The sequence below is a fragment of the Humulus lupulus genome, chromosome 2, assembly GCF_963169125.1.
Source record: "Humulus lupulus chromosome 2, drHumLupu1.1, whole genome shotgun sequence".
NCBI lineage: Eukaryota > Viridiplantae > Streptophyta > Magnoliopsida > Rosales > Cannabaceae > Humulus > Humulus lupulus.
Window position 1 is genome coordinate 204,463,515 of NC_084794.1, and position 22,308 is coordinate 204,485,822.

The window sequence follows — 22,308 nt, forward strand, 5'->3', positions numbered from 1 at the left end:
AAAAGGGTTTTAATAGTTTATAAGTGTATTTGTTTATTTTGTTAGTAATGAATTTGGTAGAGCTATATTCATAAATAGGATCATATACGGGAGCCATGTAAGTTATGTCACTTCACATGCACATTTATCTTCTGGAGCTTTGAAATTTTAACAAGAAAGGAATACAATAAAAAGCAAAGAATTCAGAGAGATTTTAAAGGCTAGCTAAAATATTAGGCAACTTTTGAATCTCCACAGTAAATTTTTTGACAAGAGATTGAAAAAGTGGGATTACTATTACATGCCAACAATAATTTTTTTTTCTAAATCATCATCACAACATTAATTAAGCACCTCCCTATCCCTAACTCTTAACAAGGAAAGAATATGAAATCTTTTGCCACCCCCACACAACGGTTTTATTTTACTTTTTTTTTTCTAACTGTGCGACAGCGACAGTATAAGACAAGAATAATTAAAACTTAGATATAAAGGTTACTCTCTCTATATTAAAAAATAATACAAACAAAATTAAAAAAAAATAATGGTTAATTAAAATTAGATTTTAAAGTTGCAAGCTAGCGAGTTAAAAGGGTGAAACAACAAGCATATGTTTTGCCCTAAAAAAACAAGCACAGGACTATTGCCTCCTTTTTCTTTCTTTATTTGGAAGTTATCTTAATTTTCACCTGTAAAGAGTAATTTTTTTAATCATTTATTTATCTTAAACAAGAAACTATTGATGTTACTTTGCACTTTGTTCTTCCACAGATTGCAAGTTTATTTTTATTTTATTTTATTTTTAAAAAAAAGAAGCTTGTACATCACTTGTATATCTTGCTTTTTTGGAAGATTGACAATTTCTAAGCTAGGCTGTATCTATTTCTAGTTATACTTTAATTTATAGAAGAAAAAAAAAACCCTTCTGTGAAAGTAACATGCATTAGTCAGGATTGTTGAATTTTTTGTTACTAGATTGTCAAACTATCACTCTTTGCTCTTTGACTTAAAATTTCTTCTCAATCTTTTCAAATCCTATTTTTTTTTACCTATTTAAACTACCCAATTGTTTTTGTTCCAAGAAGTAGAGATTTTGACATCATTTGTATAGGCTCACAAGAATTGAGATTTAAAAGGATCATTTATCAATTAGAATAACATGAGATATTTTTGGATAGGAATAAACATGTGAAATCTTTGTCCAAGGCCAATGGACCTTTAAAGTTAAGGAAACACTAACACACAAGTGAACAATAGATTTTTGTCTGATTAGTAACAATTAAAATAACCTAAACTGATTAGGTATAAAAGGAGCTAGAATCCCTAACATGTTATTTTTTATTTTCTTCATGAGTCTTAGGGCTTACCCCCACTCCTTTTCATTCTTTTAATTTAATTTCTTTCTCTCTTTTTATTAAGTCAGCAATTTATTTTGCCAGTTAACAAAGGCTATACATGAAAATAAATTGAGAGGCATTGTTGATGGCTTTAAATGGAAATTAGTTATTATCATCAATATATGTATATGTATATATAAATATTTTATAATGAAACATTAGTTTAGATGTCTCCTCACACACACACACACTAAAGTTCATTTTGATTGAAATATATATTGGTCCATTAATTTTGACAACTACTTGCTTCTCTTTTTCTTAAGCTGATATGAGCTAATCTTCACATTATTAGCAACTTGTTTTATAATTGCTCCAATTAATCTTAAATTAACTCTGATATTCGGGGCAGCTAGTTTCATAAAAGCTAATATTCATGGTAAAATAGTAAACACACATAAATATACTAGATACAAGCAACGTGCATATTGCACGTTTACTTAATTTTATTTATAAAATTTATTAATTATTTTTATTAAATTTATATTAATATGATATAAATTTCAAATAAATATCCTATTTTAATTAAATAATTTATTTACTTTTGTTTAAGTTTATGTTTGTTCTAGATTTTGAATTTGAGATTGACGAGGTTATATATTATATGTTTAATGTAATATTAAATATTATACGTTGATTTTAAATTTAAGTTTCTTGCTAGTTTTTTTTTTTAAAATAATTTGTTGCTAATTGACAGTAGATTATATTATATGTTTAATATAATATTATTTTAATAAGTGAGTTTAAGTTTAATTAAATTTTATTTAAGTTATAAAACGTATGATATTATTATTTTAAAATAATTATCATTGTAAAACATCTCAAACATATCATATTTTAATTTGTTTAATTATTTATTATTTTTAAATAATTATCATTGTAAAATATCTCAAAAATATCATATTTTAATTTGTTTAATTATTTATTATTTTTAAATAATTATCATTGCAAAATATCTCAAAAATATTTTATTTTAATTTTTTTAATTATTTATTTTATTTTATTTAAGTTTAAGTGTTTACAAACTACCGTTAAATATAAAAATATTCTGTTAAATATAATAATATTCCTTTAAAGTTAACATTACAAAAATAAAAAACTGTTAAAACTAATAATTTTCGTTATCTACACACTTATTATATAATAAAAGATATATATATATATCTATATATATATATAAATGAGCCAACCAAATTAATGACAAAGGGTCTCACACCCTCTCTATTGGGAATAGAGAGGTCTGTGGTTTTCTTGGCAGTGTTTTGTTGTGCAGGCGTGTTTATGTTGGATAACACTTGGATGGATCTTCTCAAGTTGTTGTTCAGATATTTATTTATCCCTTGTTTTGTGTTTTATCGGCGAGTTGCGTAAGTATTCATGAGATGGGTGGATCGTTATTTTATTTTCAATAATGATATTTTGATTTTGTTTAGGTCTTTATTCATTATTGTGATTGATAATTCTTTAATAGTAGACATTGTAAACAGCTCAGTAGTTAGCCTATATTAGTCATTTGAATTTATTTTGTAAGCAATTCGACATATCATGTATGTTGTTGGATTGATCCTACTAGTGAAAATTACTTAAAAAAAATAATGACTAAGGATAGCTGCCTCTCTCATTTTTTAAATGTTAATATATTTTATTTTTAACTTTTTTGCATAAGTTTTTATAGTTATGCCTTGCTAAATATTTTAAGTACTTTTTATATGTAATATTTACAATTTGGCCATCATTTATATATTTGAGTATTATATCTTTACATAATGTTTTATATATAGATATGTTTTTGTATAAAAAAATATTAATTTAAGTTTTGCGTCGAGTGAAAAAAATTCATGGTCCGCCATTTGGTATACATATATTGCTATTTTTTTTAGTTTTTTGTTTGTAGCTTGGATTTTTGTAAGAAAAGAATTTTGATTTATTTTTTGTTTTGATTAGTTTCTTTTTATCTATTTTTGTAAGATAAAATGAGATTAATAAATAATGAAATTTTATAAAATTTAGAATATTTATAAATATATTCAAAATGAGAATTTTTTAAAATAGATTATCATAAAATTTTAAAAAATATTTTTTCTTTCTTTTTTTATTTTATAAAATAATTCCCGAGAAAGTCTTAAGGTCAAGATCTTAATCATTTATTAACTTTACAATTAAATAATATTTTCTTTTTCTCGATCATCAAATATATATAAAGAAATCTAATACATATGTGGGTTGGTTTAGTGATGTTCATCGCTTCACATCTAATGTTTTTAGACCTATTTGATCCAAACTAATTATTAATTGGAAGTTGAATTTTCACAACTGATCTAAACTAAATAATCCGACATCCAATTAATTTGACTCAACTGATCAAATCAGAATGAATTTGTTTTATCTATTGGATTGAGTCTCTGCTTATTTATTGGATCAGAATATATTCATCAAATGTTTTAAAATATTTATTTAGGTTGAATTTTTATTAAAAATAGTAAGTAAAATTTTAAACCCAATTTATATATATATTCAATTATAAAAATACTAATTCCTCACCCAAATGATTCAAAATGATATAAATATAAATACTAATTAGTTCAAATGTTACAAAACAATACAAATCCAACTTAAATATATTTTAAAAATATATAAAAATATAATTGGATTGGTTTGACCGGTTGTATTGGATGTTTGCACATCCCATCCAACAACCGACCGATCCAATTTGGATATTCAAAAATTGGATCCAATCATAATTGAATATCTAATTTTTTACATTCAGTTGTAATTAGATATGTTAGATTCTGCACACCCGTGTGTTTGTCTATTGTTACACCCAGATTTCGAACATGAGAAGTTATGATCCCGAAATCTAGGCTCGTTAGGTGTAAGCTCGAAATATGCACGGGCGTCATATGATCCTTCAGTCAGACCGCTTTGTTGTAAATAACGGCCTCGAAAGCTTGAGGGTGTGTAGCCTCAAATATGCTCTGAGCTCGCAATAGCCATGGTTTGACACATATATTTCCCGGATACATCTCTTGCCTTCAGATGAGATGGTTCGAGCTCAGGAAGTTAGATGGCGAGCTCGTGATTGACAAATAGTCTCGGAAATGTAGCTGACTTCGTATCTGAGATAATCAGTTAATATGAATGTATTTATTATTGTAAAATTCCAATGTTTAAGGGATATTATATAATTTGTTATTCAATCCCACATTTTATGGGATGTTTTCGTGTACGTAGGAAATAATCCATTAAATGACATTATATTATTTGATTCATAGAATATCTTCCCAAAATATGTGGGAATGAATTCTGAATACTTCTCTATAAATAGAGAAGGAAACTCCATTTGGAAGGGACGAAAATTCTGAGATCTTGAGAGAAAACTCTGGGAAACTATTCCCTGAAAAGTTTCCAAAAAACCCACAAGCACTTATAACACAGACTCGTGGACTAGGCAGATTTAACTGCTGAACCACGTAAAAAACATCCTGTTTTCATCTTCTTTTATTTCCTCTGATATATCTTTGTTTAATTGCTCTCCTTTTTAAGTTAATGGAAAACAACGTCAACAGTTTGGTGCTTTCATTGAGAGCCATTAAACAGTGCGTGCGTGAATCTGTTTAGTCAGAAAGCCTCTCGAATTAGCAATGGCTGCAAATGATCCCAATATTCTTGAGGAGGAAATTTTAGATGAAAATGAGTACCCCCGCCGCCCTGGAAAACAACCTATGGTGAATTCTGATCCCGGTGAGAGGAGTGATTCATCCGGCTCTCGGGGACCACTTGCCCCCAGGGCCGACGAGGATATGTACTAAAATCCCGAGGATATGTCCCAATTGTGGAACTCGAGAATCGCCAACTGCGTAAACAGTTGGCAGAAGCTAAAAAACGCAACAAAGAGCTAGCCAGACTAGCTGCTGAAGCGCAGACGGCTCAGGCCCCGCCTCCGCAAGATGCCCAGGCTCCGCCTCCGCGGGACGTTCATGTCCCACCTCGTAGGCCTCGGGGGTGACTGCGTAAAAATGTGGCCACCAGGAGAACGGAGCAACCTCCGCCACCAGTAGAGCAGCCTGTCCCACCGAGACCCCGGAGAGGTAACCGGGCTGAAGGTGCTGCCAACCCAATTGCAGGGGCACTAGCAGGAATAGGGAATAACCGAGCCCCCTCAGAGGCTCGAACCCAAAATCCTGGTGTCACGCAGAATGTACTAGAGCCTGATCGAGCGAATTTAGGACCTTCTAGGCCCCATAATGGACGACAGCCACCTTCTCCAATAAGGCACCCACCATCGCCAATAAGGCACCCCTTGCCAGTTCAGAGGGATGCGCAACCGACCCATCGTGATAGGGAAAGCGAGCTGGGCGAAGACATGGGAATGAAGAATTTGCCAGGGAACGTAGGATTCCCCATCCCACGAGGTGCCAAATGTCTCGATCTCAAACTATTGAGACAAGGAGACTAGCAGGAAACCCATCTCGTAATAATCACACAATGATCCATGTCAGCAAAAGCTCGGGTGACACTAGGTCCGTGAGTATATATAACCTGGAACCCAGGAACGCCAGAAATCGAGGAGATCACCCAGATTTACGGGAGCACTTAAACCATAATCGAGGACGTGATAATCCCCCAAATCCAGATCTGAGAGATCATCTCAACGGGCGCAAGCAACTGATTTACAATCCCGCGCCAAGACAGGGAACTGGAGTTGTAATCAATGATAACCAGTTCCCCTCGGTTCAGCCCAGGCCTCCTGTAGATCTAGTCCAAGAAAGGATTGAGTAGTTGGAGAGAGCATTCAGGCTCTTTCAGAACGAACGTAGCTGGGAACGGGACAAAGAGTTCGATGAGGAACTCGAGCCCTTTGCCCCACATATCTCTAGCACCCGTTTCCTCAAGGATTCAGAATTCTTCATGTCCCGCCCTTCGATAGAAATTTAGATCCGTACAGCCATTTAAGCATGTTCAACACAATTATGTGAGCCAGCAATGTAGGCTACAAGCTCAGGTGTATGCTGTTCCCAGCCTCTCTCATGGGACCAGCAAAAAACTGGTTTGAAAAATACAAGAGGCATTCAATTGCCTCCTAGGATCAATTGTCGAAAGATTTCAAGAAAAAATTCAAAGCCATGGTCGGCATCAGGCCTGAGGCTTCAGCCTTGACCAATGTCCGACAACAACCAAATGAGTCACTGAAAGGTTATCTCACAAGGTTTAACTTGGAAGTCGCCCGAGCTCGTGATGTCGACGTCAGTGGCCATTTAATGGCCGTTCGAGCTGGAGTAATGCCTGGGAGTCCTCTCTGGGAAGACTTGCAAAGAAAGCCTGTAAGATCCTTAATCGAGTTCAATCGAATAGCTCAGAGGTTTGTTAATGTACAGGAGGCAAGGTTAGCATTGAATATGACCTCTCAGCCTACAACTACAACGACGAACACTAACTCTGCCTCAACCTCAGCGGATCCTACAACTTCAAAACCCCCCAAAGGACAACCCTTCCAAGAGAAAGAAAAATGAGGGGAACAACCCCAAGGCAGATGGGGGAAAGAAGAAGAAAGGAGAAAGATACTTCTCCGTATACCAAGCTCAATGAGTCCCGGGAGAATATCTACCTGGCTAATGAAAACCAGGTTCCTTTTAGGCGACCTGATCCCGTGAGAAACCAAAAGGTAAAAAGAGATTCTAGCAAATATTGTAGATTCCACAAAGATATCGGGCATACAACCGATGAGTGTAGACAACTAAAGGATGAGATCGAGGGATTGATCTCGAGGGGATATTTCGGACAATATGTAAGAAACCGAAACCCCAATCAGGCTTCCACCAGCCAAAGGGCAGCAGATACACCACCTGCCCAAAACAATAACTCTCGACCTCGAGAGGATGAGCGACCCCCTCCGATTGATGGAGAAGATGTGATAACCATCTCAGGGGGACCTCATATCGCAGGATCGGGCAAGAATTCCCAGAAAAGATATGTCAATGAGCTAAATACTGGTGACGGTTCTCCCTACGAACACGAACCTAGAGCTCTGAAACAACAAAGGGTTGAAACACAACCCATAACTTTTACTGAAGAGGATGCGTCTCATATCCAGTTCCCCCATAATGACCCCCTGGTCATCATCCTTCAGCTTGCAAACAAGAGGGTACACCGAGTCCTGATTGATAATGGGAGCTCGGTAAATATCCTCTACAAAACCACTTTAGAAAAGATGGAACTCGCGCTTCGTGACCTAAAAGCCTGTGCAACTATGTTGTACGAATTTTCAGGAGAAGGGATTGCCTGTATTGGATCCATCGAACTCCCTGTGACCTTGGGAGACTACCTAGTGTCTGTAACCAAAATGATGGAGTTCGTTGTAGTGGACCTTCCATCGGCCTATAATGTATTGCTCGGAAGACCCGCCCTAGTAGGGCTGGGGGCAGTATTGTTAATCATGCATTTGGCCATCAAGTTCCCGACTTCTGGGGGCATCGGAACTTTGAAAGGGGACCAGCTGGCGGGAAGGGAATGCTACAACATTTGTCATAATTCGGATTAAGGACAGCACGATCTTGGAAATTGACGAGGAAATCGACCCTAGAGTAAAAGAAAGAGCAGACCTCGAACCATTGGAAGAGCTCGAAGAGGTCAAGCTCGAAGAAGTCGATCCCCCAAAAACTGTGAAGGTGGGGAAAAACCTTTCAGAAAAACAAAGTAGCAATTAATTTGCTTCTTAAGGAAGAACCAGGATGTTTTCGCGTGGTCACATTTGGACATGGTAGGGATAAGTCCGAATGTGATAAGCCATGCACTTAACATTGACGAGCGCTTCCCCCCGAAGCAACAAAAATGAAGAATCCTGGACGATGATAGAAAGAAAGCCTTAAAAGAAGAGGTTGACAGGTTAAAGGCAAATCGGTTCATACAAGATGCCTTCTATCCTGATTGGATCGCCAATCGGGTACTGGTCCCAAAACCTAACGGAATGTGGTGAACTTGCATCGATTATTCTGACCTCAACAAGGCATGCCCAAAAGATTGCTTTCCCCTACCTCAGATCGATCAGCTCGTAGATGCCACAGCTGGGCACAGACTTATGTCATTCATGGACGCTTATTCTGGATATAGTCAGATCGCCATGCACGCACCCGACCAAGAACATACAAGCTTTGTAACCGATAAAGGGTTGTACTGTTACAATGTTATGCCTTTCGGGCTAAAAAATGCTGGAGCGACATACCAAAGGCTTGTGAACAGGTTGTTCTCCGAACAGATAGGTAATAACATGGAAGTCTATGTTGATAATATGTTAGTCAAATCCAAACATAAAGATAACCATGTAGACGATCTCAAAGAATGCTTTGCCATATTACGGAAGTACAACATGAAACTCAACCCCCAAAAATGCTCTTTTGGAGTATCTTCGGGGAAGTTTCTGGGCTTTATAGTAAATGTGCGAGGAATGGAGGTTAACCCAGACAAGATCCAGGCGTTAATTGACATGCCCTCACCTCGAAAGCATAAAGATGTCCAGAGTTTAACTGGACGGATGGCGACATTAAGTAGATTTGTCTCTAAATCCACGGACCGATGTCTTCCATTTTTCAACCTTTGAGAGGACGCAAAAAATTCGAATGGACAAAGGAATGCGAGCTCGCATTCTAGGACCTAAAGAAACACCTCACGGAACCTCCGATCTTGTCAAAACCTATCACATGAGAAATCTTGTACTTGTATCTCGCTACAACCGAGCACGCCATCAGTGCTGTGCTCATCCGAGAAGACCAGAAGGTGTAAAAACGAGTATACTATGTCAGCAAGAGGTTACTGGGGGCAGAATCGAGATACCTGTTAATGGAAAAACTGACTCTTAGCTTGATCCACTCTTTTCGAAAGCTCCGACCTTACTTCCAAGCACTTCCCATCCATGTGCTGACTGACCAACCACTACGACAAGTCTTGTCCAAACCAGAGGCTTGGGTAGATTTTTAAAATGGGTTGTTGAACTCGGACAGTTCGAGATCACTTATCATCCGAGAACGACCATAAAAGGGCAGGCCCTGGCAGACTTCATTGTGGAATATATAGGAGTGTTTGATGACGAAGTTATAACCCCAGCGCGCGAGCTGTGGAACTTTATGTCGATGGATCTTCCAATGAAAATTGATATTGATCACTCCAACTAGAAGTTGATTTCACTCTGCCTTGAGGTTCAACTTCGAAGCATCTAACAATGAGGCTGAATACGAAGCCTTATTGGCAGGGCTTCAAATAGCCAAAGAGCTAAAGGCCAAAGAAATACATTGCTACAGTGATTTGCAGTTGGTGGTCAACCAAATCTTAGGGGAATATCAGGCTTGTGGCATAAGAATGGCCGCATATTTAGAAAAAGCTAAAGCGGCGCTCGAACTTTTCGAGTTCTATACGATAGAGCAGATTCCCCAAGATCAAAACTCCAATGCGGACACCTTAGCCAGACTCGCCACGTCCAACGGAGTAGATGCGCTGAATGTAGTACCAATAGAGCACCTGCCGACTCCCAGTATCAGCGAACTTGAAAAGGAAGAGGTACACATGATTGACTCCGAACTGACCTGGATGACCCCAATAGTTGATTACCTCGAAACTGGTATTCTCCCAGTAGAATGGAACAAGGCTCGGAAACTGATGTATCAGATTCCAAGATACACTATTGTGGAAGGAAGGTTATATTGGAGAGGATATTCTATGCCATTACTCTGATGCGTGACTCCACCCGAGGCCAAGAAAATCTTAGAAGAAATTCATGAAGGATTTTGTGGAGACCACACTGGGGGGCATAACCTATCAAAGAAAATTATGAGACAAGGATACTTCTGGCCCACTATCAAAGCATATGCATTCGGGTATGTCAAGAAATGTGATAAATGCCAACGATTCGCTACAATTCCATGAGATCCACCATCCGAGCTAACCATGATGACCTCCCCATGGCCATTTGCAGTGTGGGGAATCGATCTTATAGGCTCGTTACCAACTAGCAAAGGTGGAGTAAAGTATGCAGTGGTCGCAGTCGATTATTTTACAAAATGGACCAAGGCCGAACCTCTGGCAATGATTACCTCGAAAAAAGTCTTAGGGTTTGTGGTAAGAAACATCATCTGCCAATATGGAATGCCAAGAAAAATAGTATCAGATAACGGTACTCAATTCGACAGTGAATTATTCACCCATTTTTGTGAAAAAAATGGAATAATAAAAAGCTTTTCCTTCGTTTCCCATCCCAAAGCAAATGGCCAGGTTGAAGCAGTAAATAAGACTCTCAAGAGTTCTATGATGAAGAAGTTAGAAGAAGCTAAGGGAAAATGACCCGAGGAGTTACCCCAAGTTTTGTGGGCATATCGAACTACAACTCGCACTTCAACAGGGCATACCCCTTTTTCCCTGGCATATGGGTGCGGGGCTATGTTACCAATTGAGGTTGAAATACCCACCATTCATAGCCATGCTTATGATCAAGCCTCGAACCAATCCCAGCTCGAAGTAAGTCTGGACCTTATTGAAGAGAGGCGAAATGAAGCTCAGCTGAGAAATGCGGTATATCAGCAACGAGCTACTCGATATTTCAATAAAAAGGTTTGGGACAGGAAGTTTAGATTGGGAGACTTGGTGCTAAGGTGTGTGTTCCTAGCTACAAGGGACCCGGCTGCTAGAGTACTTGGGCCTAATTGGGAATGACCTTACCAAATTGAGTCAGTTATCTGACCCGACGTCTATAAATTGGCGAGGTTAAACGGAGAATTGGTACCATGAGCTTGGAATGGCGAACATCTACGACCTTACTATCAATAGTGTAGAAATGATGTCTTATGTAACCATGCTTGTCTATCTTTACAAAATTTTTATTAATAAAGTGTTCGATTTAGCTCAAAAGTCATTCTTATTTCAATATGTTGTATTTTTTACAAACTCTCTTAATTTAATAACCTATGATCACACTCATAGGATATTAAGGGGGCATCAGTGGTATATATACCATAAGTTTGAAAAAATAAATAAAGTAAATATAGCATACACAAAAACTAACAAATGTCTGGACTGTTAACCTGACATAGAAGTTACAAGTGTACTTTAAAATAAAGTGTCTGGATATAACTAGATGCGCGAGCTAAGATAATTTGGACGTAACCAGATTACTAAAAATAAAGTGTCTGGATATAACCAGATATGTGAGCCAAGATAATAAAGTGTAGGGATTACGAACCAAATACGACCTAAATAGGTTTGGAACAAACCAGCTAAAACGGATCGACACAAGTGGGAAAAAGATAAACCTACTACGAGTTAAGTTGATACCGAGGCTGGAGTATTTTGCAGCAAAATTTTCGACCTCATAACCCCAAGGAACTGTCTGAGGAAGAGGAAAAGTGACTATAAAAAGCAAGATACAACTAAACTACTTAGCTTACATATCTCTTAAGCACTTTTGAGTGCGTGGTAAAAGTAAGATCTGACCTTGACAAATAACGAGATTGGGCATGGATATATCGAGCAAATTGTGCATGAATGCATCGAAACTCGAGCCTAAATCCAACATATGTTTGTATGAATAAACAAACGTGAAGGAAAAGATCTAATATAAATTGCTTAAAAAATTTCGATCTAAGAAATGTAGAGCGAAAATATTAAAGTAAAGTCGAACATGATATTAAAAATATCAAATGTAAATAGCTCTTTTACGAGCTGTAAATCGTTTTCGGCCCAAGGGCACACACACACACACACACACATATATAAATAGAGGGGCCCTAAACTATTAATTTTTTTTTTAAATGGGACGCAACCCATGTTCGAGCTCTAGGAGGCAAGAGCATCCCCCCTGGCAACACCTGACCCCTCCTTAGCCTTCTCAGCTTCCTCCGCCTCCAACCGAGCTTGCCATTTAGCCAGAAGCTCGTCCTCAAAGGAACCCAAGAAGCTCATGTCAAGATCGACGTTGTTGGCCCAAATCCTGTACATGGCTATGTCAATTGCTTGATCCTTCCTCTGCTTAAACTCTTCGAGGAGGCGAGCCTTTTCACCCTCCGTTATCTCGAAGGTGGCCTTTTTATCCTCCTCGAGCTTGGCGTTCAGCTTTTCAAGCTCCTCAGCCCTGGCGCTCTTCTCTCTGAGCTCGGCGTTCAGCTTCTCAAGCTCTTCAACCCTGGAGCTTTTCTCTTTGAGCTCAGCTTCCAGCTTCGACTTTGCAGCTTTGAACTCGTCAGCGAGCTTAAGCTGGAGACCCTTCGAATCCTGGGCATAGGACATGCTCGCATGAACCTCGTTGTTCAGCTTGTAATTTAGCTAAGCAACTGCAGCGAGAGCCTAACACACAAACAAATCAAGTTAGAACATACTCTAAGTAAAATTACAATAAATAACGAAGTAAGAGAAATTACTGAGGAGATGAGCTCGGTACTCTTGTCATAAAGAACATTGGAGTCTCGAGCGTTGACCAGGAACTGCCATTGAGGAGCCCCAAGACTGCTAAAGCTTTGGCCTACTCAAGACAGGATGTTCGAGCCGAGAGTCGCCCCGTGAGTCCCGGCAGTGTTGACGATAACATACTCATCAGAATGAGTAGAAATCGACAACAGGCGCTCCCGAGTGGGAGCTGGTTTCTTCGGAGCTGGTGCAGTCGGATGGAGGGTCTGGACAACAGGAGGCAAGGAAGGATCAGCTGCCGCAGGAACATCAACCTGGGGATTGGACGCCGCGACTGGGCTCGGAACAAGAGGAGTTGGAGGAGGAGGAGTCACCTCGGTCCTTTTAGGAATTTTGGTAGGCCGACTAGTTTTTTGTGAGGCTCTCGGGCGCTTGCTTTGTTTAGCTCCCGAACAGCTATTGACTATATTCGCGAGGTCAGAGTCCATAGTGCCTGCATAATCAAATCACATTAGAAAATGCTGAAGTAAGAGTAAGGTAGACAGTTAAAGGAAATAAAGACAAGTGACAAGAAAACTAATTGGAACTCTCCCCCGAGCTCGTACTCGGCGACCAGGTAATTCCCCTATCTTTAGAGGAGGTTGTGGGAGTCCTTTCCCTATACGTGGAAGTCAACCTCGAAAGGTCCCTATAGTCATTTGTCCCATATTGAACGACTACCCCATCCCAAACCTCATTCAGACTATACATGGTTTGGTATTTCCCCAGCCAGCTATCAAACCTATGGACCTTATCATCTACCCAAGACCATACATAAAAGTTATCCCTATAATCCGGGAATAAGATCAGGGTGTCTGGTCTATGTTTAAGAAGGGAAGGAGACCACAAGGCCGAGCTGGGAATGACCTTACCTCTGTCACTCGAGCTCGAGGCCTTGTCGTTGGCGTCATTCCCCGAGCATGGACTCTTGGGACGGCGAACTGGGGATCGCGCTTTCGAGCTTCGCCTCGAAGGGAGTTTGTCAGTAAGGAGTGGCACATGCTCCCACTTGGTATATTTTCGGTAGGCAGTATCATCTGTTGACTGGTCCTGCTCCAGAAGACCGCAGGCTCGAAGCTTATCTTCATGAAGAAGATAAGACAGGGAGCGCCTACCGTATGGAAGCTGGAGCTGGGCTTTTTGTGCTCCTTCATTGTGTCTGTAGGAGTAGGACGGTGGTAGTTGGCTGAAGAGTCAAATACATTATGATTAGTTCGAGCCTAAGCGAAAGTCAAGCATGAAAGGAAAGGGGATCATATACTTACGAATTCGTCTGAATGAATAAAAATTTGAACGAGCCAGGCCATCTTTCCAAAAGAACACCAACTTGAAGTTAGGAGGATGGTTGGGCATGTCTTTGAAGATCTTCCTCTCCTTGGGATAGCTTGATAGGTTGTAGAATCCATCTCCTCCCCGAGCTCGAGAGGGGTTGATTTTCAGACAAAAGAGATACAGGATCTCTCTTGGCGAAGGTCCTTCCCACTTCAGTTCATGGTATAGCGACCTTAGGGCTGACAAGACCCTGTATGAGTTGGTCTGGAGCTGGAAAGGTGCAAGCCCAACAAAATCCAAAAAGTCCTTAAAAAAGGACTTCAAGGGCAATAAGGCCCCTGCCTTCATATGCTCGTGGCTCTAAGTCGCGAGCTTTAGCTTATTATTGGGACAGCCGTCTCTCGGGGCGTAGCAGCTCCGTTCATTTGAGGTAGGAGCTCTACACCTCAGCGAGCCTGACAATCCTAGGCCATGGCAAGCTGGGTTGTTGGTGATTTTCCCTAACGAAGAAACCGAGCTCCAATAATGCTCGGCCTCGAAAAATTCCCCCTTGAGGTGGGAATGGTAGTCAGCTGTAAGGTGGATGGGCGACTTGATGACTTCTCCATCAGCGAGAATGCAAGATCACCCGGCTTGAAGGCAACCGTTACTTTAAGCTTGGGGTCAAGAGGGATCAGTCTAAGCTCGGGGTTCGGGTCTGGATAGATTGCGACTCAGAGTTTCCTCCTTTTCCTCTCCTCGACCTCATCGATTTGACGCTAGAAGTGAGCTCGAATATCTTCTTGCTCACACCTCACTTTGTGCTCGCGAATTAGCCACTGATTTCGAGTGAAGGGTGATTCAGGGCTCGAAGTTGTCGGAGAATAGGGAATTGCGAGTGACCCCCACCGTTTTTCAAAATTCTGCGACATCTAGCAAGAAAGAAAAGGGTGAGGGCCAGGCATACAAGAAATAAAATATAAAATTTAAGATAGTTTGAGCTCGAATGCTCAAAACCATGGAATAAGCTCGATCGAAAGAACGAGATTGAACTCGGAAGAAACCTGAGCTATTGAAAGAATCAGGCTTCGAGCGTGTATTTAACGCGAGGGGAGGAAAATGGATTTATTTTAAAGAATCCTGAATTTTCAGGAAAAAAGTTGGCGGTTACTCAAAAGGGTGATAATTTTGGGAAACGTGCAATTTAAAAACCCTAATTCCATACCCCATGTCTTGGTTTACACGATACAATACCCATAATTTAAATATCAACAGTAGAGAAAGCCATGTTTGCATACCCTACGCAAGGTTTGGGTTTGAAACCCATAATATCAGAAGAACCTAAAATCTACATAGTATCAGCTAAGAACATTCTAGTGCAAAACTGATAAATGTGCCTACAATGCAACAACCATACAAACGTGTACGAAGAAAAAATATGTATAAGAATATTGGATCAAGGACAGAGACTTAAACACGGTCGCCGGTGGATATAGAGAGATGGACGATCGAAGGAGTGGTTGCAGGAAAGCACTCATGGAGTCGTAGACGCCAAGAGATTTTTGTTTTCTCGGATTGGAGAACATGCAAAGACAAGACAATGTTTGCATTCTGGTTTTCCTTCTTTCTCTCTGAAAGCTTGAAGACGAAGGTGAAGAAGGAAAAGATGAGAGGCTATATATACGTAAATTCCAAAAGGAGACCAAAGGTCAGGCTAATCTAAGCCATTGATTAGATTTCATATTTGATCTGACGGTCAGGTATAAATAAAGTGATGGCGGCAGACGAATAGACGTGGGTATGGTACAAGAGCACTCAAGTACTCTGATTAATCAATCCCTGGCTGACGCGTGCCCATACTCGAGTACACTTAATGGTACAATTCTTGAGAATGACAGTTCAAAAGTTTCCCTCTCATAGGATTCAAACTGATACTTTTGAGGGGGCAAAATGTTACACCCAGATTTCGAACATGAGAAGTTATGATCCCGAAATCTAGACTGGTTGGGTGTAAGCTCGAAATATGCACGGAATGACCTCGAAAACTCGAGGGTGTGTAGCCTCGAATATGCTCTGAGCTCGCAATAGCCATGGTTTGACACATATATTTCCCAGATACATCTCTTGCCTTCAGATGAGATGGTTCGAGCTCGGGAAGTTAGATGGTGAGCTCGTGATTGACAAATAGTCTCGGAAATGTAGCTGGCTTCGTATCTGAGATAATTGGTTAATATGAATGTATTTATTGTTGTAAAGTTCCAATGTTTAAGGGATATTTTATAATTTGTTATTCAATCCCACATTTTATGGGATGTTTTCGTGTACGTAGGAAATAATGCATTAAATGATATTATATTATTTGATTCACATAATATCTTCCCGAAATATGTGGGAATGAATTCTGAAACTTTCTCTATAAATAGAGAAGGAAACTCCATTTGGAAATGACGGAAATTATGAGATCTTGAGAGAAAACTCTGGGCAACTATTCCCTGAAAAGTTTTCAGAAAACTCCCAAGCACTTATAACACAGACTCGTGGACTAGGCAGATTTAACTGCTGAACCACGTAAAAAACATCTTGTTTTCATCTTCTTTTATTTCCTCTGATATATATTTGTTTAATTGCTCTCCTTTTTAAGTTGACGGAAAATGGCGTCAACATCAATCTATCTTAAATATATCTTATTTCTAAATGAAGAATCTTACCACCATAATCGAATTGTTGGTTCAACAATTACATTTAAAATAGAAATTATATTATTTCAATACTTTATTATTTACTTAATACCATTTTGATATCTTATATATTGTAACTTAATTTAAAATTTACTTTTTATTTTATTAATTTTGGTAATTATTTTTTTTAACAAAATTTTATAATATGTTTTAAATTTTCTTTAGATTTAAAACATATTTATAAATTATTATCAATAAAAAAAATATTTACCAAAATTAGTAAAAATGTATAAATTTACATTATATAAAATATTAAAATAATATTAATCAATCAATAAAGTACTGATTTGATTCTAAAATAAATAATAAGATACTAAAATGGTATAGTAATTTAATATACTATTTTTTTTACAAACTCTTTAAACTGCTATTAATTACACAGAACATAATATTTTGTTAGGAAGGGTTATATGAGCGTACTAAGGTGATGATAACATAATTAGAATATCTGAGTACACCTTCAGTCACCAACCTTAAAATAAAAATAAAAATTCTTTTGTAAAAGCTGTGTTTTTTAAATATACTCATTTGGTACCCTATGTTTTTGCAAAGTATCATTTTGGTACCCTCTGTTTTCAATAATGCTCATATAGTACCCTGTATTTTAAAATCGTACATATTTGGTACCCTAAACTCATATTTGATAGATAAAATTTTGTCAATTTTATCAAACTGCTGTCAATTATGTAAGTTACAAATATAAATTTAATTACATAATTATATATAACTGATGACAGTTTGATCATATTGACAAAATTTTATCTATCAAATCTGAGTTTAGGGTACCAAATATGTACGATTTTAAAATACAGGGTACTATATGAACATTATTGAAAATAGAGAGTACCAAAATGATACTTTGCAAAAACACAGGGTACCAAATGAGTATATTCCCTGTTTTTTATTACAATGATTAACCTTCAATATTAATCCTTTTCTTCTTAGTATTCTTTTTTTTAAAAAATAACATATAAAATTCCTCTTAGAACTCATTTCAAATGTAGTGAATTTATCATACCCACATGTTAATTTTAATAATGATTTAATTATGGGATTATACCTTTATAGATCCTGTGTTTTTTCCCATTATTTATTTGGACCCTGTGTTTTGACAAATTACTTTTTGGACTCTGTGTTTTGTAAAATTATTAAAATAGAACCCTAAACTCAATTTTGATGAAGAAAAAATTAAATATAACAACACAATTTTTAAGCAGAATGATTTTATTTTTGTTCTGAATTGTTAGTTTGGTAAATTATTTGTGATTTTAGTTGAGAAAATATTGACCAAAATCAGGTTTAGGGTTCTATTTTAACTATTTTACAAAACATAGAGTCTAAAAAATAATTTGTCAAAATACAGGATCCAAAAATGTATAAACCCTTTAATTATAGGTAATTATAAATAACTAAATATAAGAATATCATAAATTTTTATTTTCCTTCTAAAGATTAAGAGTGTAGTATATAGGCAACTTAAATAATGGTTATTCAATACTAATGAATAGCTAATGACAAGTTAAATATTGTCTTATTATTATTATTGTAAGTCTAATCAATAATTCCAAATTGTTTATGTATTTATATATTATACAGGGGCAAATTATATATTAGAAAAAGAAAAGAAAAGAAAAGAAAAAGTCTAATCAAAATTCAACACAAACATAAAAGGGAGTTAAAGGGGACAGTGTGAGCCAGATTGCAGTCTGGGTACAGTGCTTTTGCCTGCTGTCTTGGCCAACTAGTGAGATTGGGTTGGGACCTACCTGCTGCTATTACACTTTCTTTTTTCCTCCCATTCTATGTATGGGCTTTGGCCCTCATTCAAACTGTATCAGGATATTCTTACCTCTCAATTTATGGTTATATATCATTCTTATGTTTTCGTATCCTGTCATGCCACCAAATTTCCCTAATTTCTTCATGTTTAATTTTTCAGAAAATAATAATAACAATCCTATGAAACATTTTGATGGATGGCCTCCGCACTCCCATCGCATGCTATTTTTATTCTATTTTTTAAAATATCTCACAAAAAATATTATTTTATTTATTTTATCTTTAATTTTTATATTATATCTTACATCAATTTTTTTTATATTATTTAAATAATTTTATTAATTAAAGAAATAGAAAAAAAGTGATAAAAGAAATAAAAAATAATTGACTGGAGAGAAAAAGAAAGGAAAACCAATAGAAAAATATAAAATATTATTTGAAGAAAGCTTAAACCGTAGTTAAAGAAATTGGCTGAAATGGACAGAGGTAAAATACATATACATTTACCATATCTGATGTTGAGTGCTCGATTGATGAATTCTTCAAATATATAGCTAAACAAATAACTTCTAATATATTATTAAAAAACAAAACTATTAAAATTAATTATTATTTTATTATATTAAATGCTATATTATTATATTTTTAATATTTCAATATAAATTGTATTTTCTTATTAAACTTTAAATATTTTTTAATAATCACTGTTGAATCATTGTCTACATAAATTTATATCTTATTTCAAACCTTACATTATACACCCACAAAATTACATAACAAACTTGAAAAGTGGGTAAAGATATTACCATCATGGCCAGGGCGGAGCCACTCATGGATAAGTGTGGGCAGGCAGCCCCTTTACTGAAAAAAAGAATTCATTTAAAAATATATAATTAAATATTATTTTTACTTTTAATTTTATAAATATATATTTATTTCTTTTCTTATTTGTCCTACCTTACTTAAAATCTTAACTTTGCCCCTGATTAGGGCGCCTTTTGCTAATGCACTTTATACTTGTTATCAAGTCTGAATAATTTCTTTAAACCAAGATTACGGTTTTGCTCATACATAATTTTACAGAAAAGTGTCTTTTATTTTTACCATAAGGTATTAGAGTCTCTTTCTTACGAACACAAATTGTTCGCCCAAATCTGGGATTTCTAGATTGATGGATGATGATCATGGTTAATTATCGGATTAAGTATGCCATGAATTCATTTTAGTGTTGTGATTAACAACTTTGTAATTTGTATCGCCAAAGTTATTGAAATTAATCATATGCATGTGATTTAATTAAGCTTCCTTTAATTTAATATATATATATATATATATATATAGGGAGAGACTACAGGTATTCATTTTTTAATTTGTATTTTCTATATTTTGATATTTTATTTTTAATTTTTTATATAATAGTATACATTGTAATTATTCAAGATATTCTGCAAATTTTCAAGAAATTCTGAATAATTTATCGTACTGAAAATAAGGATCAAACAATTGATTTTTACACGCTTATACAAAAATATAAGCACTCGTGCAACAAGATGTTTGAACCTTATTTTCAGTAACATAATTTATTCGGAATTCGTTGAAAATTTGTAAGAAATTCTAAGGTACAATATACATCATCATATAATAAAATTAGGATGGGAAATTTGATAAATCATGCTTACATTAGCTTAATATTTAAAATTTGAACCAAAGTTAACCACCATATGATACAAATGCTCATCTTTCATTTAATACCAAAAATACCCTCATACATTTCCTCTCTATTCTCCCTCTTCCTCTCTACCTTTCATTTAATAGCTTAATAATTAAAATTTGAACCAAAGTTAACCACCATTTAGAATGTTGTTTAGATGTTGGATCTGTAGTTTGTTGGTATTTTTTGCTGTTTTTTTTAGTGAAAATCGTGTTCTGTGAAAACCTGCGTTTTTTTTGGTTCCTTGAGTTTTTTTCGAAATGCCCGATAGTGTCCGATAGAGGCCCGATTCGGGCACGATAGTTATTGAGTTTCAAGGTTAGGGATAAAGGTCCGATGACAACCCGATGGTTGCCCGATAGTCAAGGTTAGGGATGGTGGTACGACGGTATTACGATAGTGGGTACGATAGTGTGCAATACTGTAGTTATTTCCATAATGGGTACAATGATGGTACGATATTAGCACGATAGGTGTACGATAGAATTTGTTAAGTAGTTACTATAACATCGTAATTTTAGAATTTGTAGTGGGACGATATAGGTACGATGGTAGTACGATAATAGTTAGTTTCAAATTGTTAACTTACTTTGTCAATGGTACGATGATGGTACGACAGTGGGACGCTAGTGGGTACGATGGTGTATAATACTGTAGTTTTTGCCATAAATATACGATGATGGTACGACATTAGCACGATAGGGCAACTATCGGGTAACCAAAACTATCGAGCAACCATCGGGTTTCCATCGGACCTTCATCCCTAACCTTGAAACTCAACAACTATCGTGCCCGAATCCGGCCTCTATCGGACACTATCGGGCATTTCGAAAAAAACTCAAGGAACAAAAAAAAAACGCAGATTTTCACAGAACACGATTTTCACCCAAAAAACTACAAAAAAATACCAACAAACTACAAATCCAACATCTAAACAGCATTCTAAATAGTGGTTAACTTTGGTTCAAATTTTAATTATTAAGCTATTAAATGAAAGGTAGAGAGAAAGATGGAGAATAGAGAGGAAAGGTATGGGGGTATTTTTGGTATTAAATGAAAGATGAACATTTGTTTCATATGGTAGTTAACTTTGGTTCAAATTTTAAATATTAAGCTAATGTAAGCATGATTTATCAAATTTCCCATTAGGATTGTATGTAGCTAAATGCCGAAAATAAAAAAAAGATACACGGTCAAAAAAATTGTTGTGTAGTAATATATATAATAAGTTACTTTTTGTTTTCCTTAACTTAATTGACGACTTCTCTTGCTACCGTCATACATGGCACAATTGTACGATCAACTTACCTATGCAATTTTATAGATAATTTATCTTTCTTATTCTTATTTATAAATATCGACAGGAATTCTCTTGTATGATCAATTGTACGATCTGTTTCTTCAAAGACAGTTTCCTTTATTTTTCTTTTCAAGATATTCAATGACACTTTATATCGACTACCAACTCTGCCATTAAATTTAGATTCTCTTTCTTTTATGATATATAATTTGATATTCATTTCATTTGTAAAAAATTAATACTTGATAATTAGAACACAATATACCATCTTAAATTTGAGGTGGAATCCAATTAACAAGTGGATGAGAATCAGAGATCAAGTACCACTCATATGTGTTTTCTTGCTCTCTTAATTTTTTCTCAGAAAAAAAGTACCACTTATTTGAGTACATATGTATTATCTAGTACATAACAAATAATTCAACTACAATGTCCCGTAAAAAAATGTACTCTCTTTCATAGTCGTATATTATCATTACATTACAAAGTATTGAATGTTTATTCATTCGTCTCAGGAAAAAAATAACCCTACTTTAGTCCTAAAACTATCTCTTGAATATGATTGCATATATTATTTAGGACTGAATCTCAACGTCACCATAGTACAAGGGACTCATTATTTTTTTTAGTAAGAATCATTATTGGTTTTTAAGGAAAATCGTAGCCAATTTTATTGAGTAAATTCAGAAACTACAACGAAGATCCAAAGAAGAATGTCATAAAACCAAAATATAT